The 5,153-nt window shown below is 42.5% G+C and overlaps 1 long non-coding RNA gene across 1 annotated transcript; it reads right to left on the bottom strand.

Annotated features, from left to right (window-relative positions):
* Positions 1 to 2,235: 2,235 nt before the first annotated feature.
* Positions 2,236 to 4,583, bottom strand: LOC123090467 (uncharacterized). Its single transcript, XR_006442443.1, has 3 exons — positions 4,144 to 4,583; positions 2,820 to 3,070; positions 2,236 to 2,329 (listed from the first exon to the last, which is right to left on the bottom strand). It is a non-coding gene; the product is annotated as an uncharacterized lncRNA (long non-coding RNA).
* Between the last annotated feature and the right edge of the window lie 570 nt (positions 4,584 to 5,153).

Below are 5,153 nucleotides of genomic sequence, written 5' to 3'. Positions count from 1 at the left end.
TTGACTATAATAATTAGCTTCATTGTACACCATATTATTAATTCACTTCTGAAGATATGCTGCAGCCAAATAGTTCTGTTAGAACATGACCAACCATCGACAGTTATGAGCTATTATATCATGTCAACTACTGTATTATGATTGGTTGCCATGAAAAGCAATGCACGGATTTTAAATACTACTCATCTAGTACCGTATAAGCGGTGCATAGAATTGTCTATTGGATGGCACAGTATGTACAATTTTTTAGCTAGCATAAATCTGAATCTTGTAAAACGGTGCATAGAACTGACCTAGCATGCTTAATTTACACAACATCTAAATCATGAGCTTACGAAGCTGCTGTTTTGGAGTTGTGTGCCGTAATATGAGTAGTAAATTTGTGAACCTGCTATGTAATGTTCAGGTTCCAGCAAGAAAATTTGTGGGCCACGATCCTGAACCTCCTCTGCTTTCTCTAAAATAGGGTTGCCATGTGAAGAAAAAGGATATGTGGGAGCTTTTGGATGGACAAAGACTCCATCAAAGAAGAGAAGAGAGCTGCATTTCCTTACATGCAATTCTAGTAACTATCTTTGTTGCAACTTGTAGAGTGTACCTGCAGAAAAAACTTGTAGAGTGTGATGGATTAATTATGATGCTATGTAATCAGAGTACGTACCCTATCATATGTATCATGACTATTACGACCAAGGTCTGCGTTATGTGAAGAAGACTCCCATTTATATGTTTATTAGTGATATTGTGTTGTGCTTGCTCTACTACTTCTGTACATTATTTGTGGAATTAGTCTTATGTAGCACTATTTCAACTGGAGTTGGTCGAGTCCTCTTGCTCATTTTTTATGCAAATGAACTTGTCACCCGAAATGCTTGTATAGAAGGAGAACTGGAGACTCCATGTTTGGGCCTATCATAAGCTTGTTGATAGGTGATCATTTCAGTACTGGCTTGTCATGTACTGACCCTGAACTCTAAAACTGATTCAATCAATGTGCTATCTGATTGGTTATACCCAGGTACATGTACAACTATATGATGGAAAATATGCATTTGACAAATTGTACCAAAATTTTTAGCTAATACTCTTTGCTTGTCTCATGAAATGTGCATGTGCAAATTTGCATCAATCCAAAATGTAGTGACATTCGTATTAAAACTGGTCGTTTAATTGATGTTATGAACATAACACTGGTTTGGACTAGTGCAGCATATGAATACAAAAATAGTAAAAGCTAGAATTTAGTGTGTGGGCATCAAAGGAACCTTTCATCTAAAAATTGAGCAACAACTCAAAGTTGAAAGCCTATTATTGTAAACATAGTCTCACAATTGTCACTTCAATGAAGTGACTATTCGTTCGAAAATAATGTAAACACTACTTGGGACAATAATTCAGCACGGAAAAGCTCGCCTGTATCCCCACTTGCGTGGCCAGAGCGCCCGAAAAAGCTAGCCCAGTAGTGGCCAATGCGCCATTTTCCCTTCTACCGGAGCCCCCAAGCACCCCCAGTGCACTGGGTTTGTCCTGGGATCGCCGGGCCAAAAAATGGGCCAAACTGGCGGAAATCGGCGCCCTGGGGGCGACTAGGGGGATTTTTTGGCGCCGGCAAAAAAACACTCCCTGGGGGGGGGGCTGTTGGGGCACGGCTGGAGATGCTCTAACTAAACAGCTAGGACAACAATAAGAACCAGCATAACATCAACAATGTACAAACAGATGCTAAACTTGCTCAGTGACAAAATAGGTTGTGCATGCTTCTTCTGTTCCATACTAAAGGTGGCTGCCATATTTGTCAAGGATGATTATGGCTGAGGCATGGTAATGCACTTGTAGCAACGCATGCAAAGCGGGCAAGAAATTCATATAAAATAGGCATTCTTCCAAATTGAGCCAATTCTGGTTTTCAAAATAAAATACATAATTACTGTCCATTCTATACGGCAACATACACTGCCTAAATAATCAGAAATATGTTTGAGGTGTGGGTCATGTATGTCTTGAGCTCCCGATTCACCTTCTCCTCATCCCACATGAACCCCTGGATGTTTTGCACCCACTCGAAGTAGCTCACCATCACTCCACCGGAGTTGGCTAGGATGTCCGGTAGGATCGGCACGCCCTTCTTTGCCAGAATCTGCACCACGAACATGTACACTTCTCTACTGTCAGTCATTGTGTGAAATGTGTCAACAAATGCAGCTTAGTTTTGTGGCAAAATGTTGGTGTTCTTGCCTCGTTGGCCTCGGGGTCTGTTGGGTGGTTAGCAGCCTCGATGATGTACTTTGCTTTGATGGCATCAGCATTGTCCCTAGGAGAAGAAGATAAACTGAAGATAAACGGTACAATTAGAATAGGCAGGTACTGCAGATTTTCTTAACAAATCAAAGTGTTAGACTCGGCTGGCAACTTCCATTTGAGATCTCTAGTCCATTCTGAGAAAGCTTTCCATGCTAATTAATGTGTGTGTGCACTGCTGATACATACTACGTACTAAATATGCAAGTTCAGAAGATGGTGCATTCTGAATACTGAAGATAAATGTGGCACAGACAGAATAGTCAGGTTTTGCAAAAAAATAGTCAGGTTCAGCAGAGTTGTGAGTTAAAATTTAGCAAAATACAAATTGCAATGAGGGTTGCTATGCTGTCTGGTAGTACTTGCCAGAATCCGAAAATCGAACGGACTTCATATTAAGAAAAATGTTTTCAGATATAGAAAACAAATAACAGCCATGAGGATACTTTAACTAAGCTTCAGAGCAGTAATATGATAGAAGATAGGATGAAGTGAGCTGGGACGAGGAAGAAGAAGATTACTTGTTTATGACTCCTCCCAGAGCTGTCGGGGTGAGCACGTCCCACTCTTCCGTGAGCAGCGAGATCAGGTCGACAGCGTCGCCCCCGTCAAAGCCCTTGATCCTGAAGTTCTCTGCCGAGTGCTTCATCATCTTGGCTATGTCAATGTCATTGGAGTTCTTGACAGCCCCTGTGACATCTCTGATGGTGACCACCTTGCCACCAGCTTCAGTGATCAATTGGGCAGCCCAAGAGCCAACATTGCCAAATACCTGAAAAAGGCAATAAGATAATAATTGCTCATCTGTGCAAATGTAGGTGAAGAAACATAGTTATGGCCTTGCTCCACAATGTATGGCACCATTCTACACAATGATGATTACTAGCATTGTGTAGGCATGCTTGTATATATATGGCAGAATATATTACTTGTGGGTGCTCATTGTTTGCTCCTTTCCCCTTTAATTTCAGCGCGTGAGGTGCGAGATTAGAAAGATACTGACAGATCAGGCATAGAACTTTGGAATAGCCATTGATGGTGTCTCCATTGTAAGCCTAAGCTTTGAGAAGATGCTTGTCTCAAAATTATAAATGGGGAACACCTTAGCTTTGTGTGAAAATTAAAGAGATTGACAATATTTTCTCTGGCATTTTAAATGCACAAAGACCAAAGGAAAAGCAAATAATCTTAGTGAGTTCAGATAAAACAGAGAATTACCTTAAGAAGAGTTCAATTGCAATATCTTGATATTACACTAAAATTTAAAGCTGGATGGTCAGTATAGTGGCAGAACAACAACAATCTTTCGGCAATTGAAACATCTGCTTACAAATTGTAAGTTTTAGGAAGCAGCCATGGATTTCACCTGGAAAATAACATCGAAGATAAAAAAACTACGTCCTACATGTGTTGTATGTTCTTCCCTCCGTCTAAACAATTTTTGAAAACTGTCACTTTCCTAAACCAGAAGGATTGCAGTAGAAAATTTCTACTTAGTGAGAAATTGTAGATGATTTTGGTCCATCTGTCTTATATCAATCCAAGATGGCAAATTATGGCACAAATGATGTATAACTTATTAATATGATTCCTGCGCTTTGTATCGTGACGAACAATATCACTGCAAATATAATTCTACAAGTAATTTGATTCCTCTCCAGGGTAACTTTATAGCTCCCCATGTGCATCAATCAACAAAGCACAAATCTATCATGTATCTACCGCCACTAGGCCATCACACATCCAACCAATTCCTCACTTGGAAGCACCGAATTGAACTGCCCAATCAAATAAATACATGTCGGGATCAATAGAGGGGGATGAAGGGGGAGCAAGAGCCCGTACGTATCATGTCCTCGGGCAGGATGAGCTGCAGTACGGCGGGGCCGGTATTAACTGGGCGACCTCGACTAGCAGCGGCGACTTCAGTGTTGTTAAGGTCGACGACTAGATGCAGGCATTGGGGACGACCTCCTTTGGGCGTGGCTGCTCCCCCTCATCGGCGGCACGGGCGAACTAGACCTCTTCTTTGTGAGGCCGACGTCAGCGAGGGAACGTAGTTGCGTGGGCCCGTGGAGATATCTCCCCCGCGCGTGGAGCTCGTCCGGCGTCGCTGTTGAAGATGCCGCCGCCACGACCACCCGCCTCCTCCGCTGAAGATGCCGCCGCCGCTGAAGATGGACGCTGATCTGGTCGAGGACTCAGCTATGAGGAGAGGAGCGGGGAGGAGAAGGCGCAGGAGAAGCGGCTGAGACGGCGGCGCAGCGACCCGTGAGAGGAGGAGGCGAGCGGAGAGGGGATTGACAAAACGGGGAAGAAGCGTGCGGGGCTAGGTTTTATTTTCCTTTTCTCCCAGTGCTGCACACTAAATTGGACGCATCTATCCTTTTAGAAATTGATTATCCCCACCATAATCTTGTAATGGTCCAACAATTATTTGTAATTTCATGTAATTTTAGTCTTGTAACTCTTCATAACTCCTATTTCTCCACCATTTGATCGCAGTGGACGGCCCCTAAAATCGCCAATCATTGTAACAGTTGTGTTATCTTTTATGCATCTTATTTTTCTTAGTACGAGGTAGCATTATAAGATGATCCCTTAACTAAATTTTAAGGTATAAGTGTTCTCCCTGAGTATGCACCGTTGCAAGAGGCACCACGTGATGATCGGGTGTGATAGGCTCTACGTTTACATACAACGGGTGCAAGACAGTTTTGCACATGCGGAATAGTTGGGTTAAACTTGATGAGCCTAGCATGTACAGACATGGCCTCAGAACACTTGAGACCGAAAGTTTGAACGTGAATCATATAGTAGATATGATCAACATAGAGATGTTCACCATTGAAGAC

This window comes from Triticum aestivum, chromosome 1B (assembly GCF_018294505.1).
Source record: "Triticum aestivum cultivar Chinese Spring chromosome 1B, IWGSC CS RefSeq v2.1, whole genome shotgun sequence".
In the NCBI taxonomy this organism is placed as follows: domain Eukaryota; kingdom Viridiplantae; phylum Streptophyta; class Magnoliopsida; order Poales; family Poaceae; genus Triticum; species Triticum aestivum.
The sequence above is the reverse complement of the archived record's forward strand: the minus strand, read 5'-3'. Positions and strand labels throughout refer to the sequence as shown.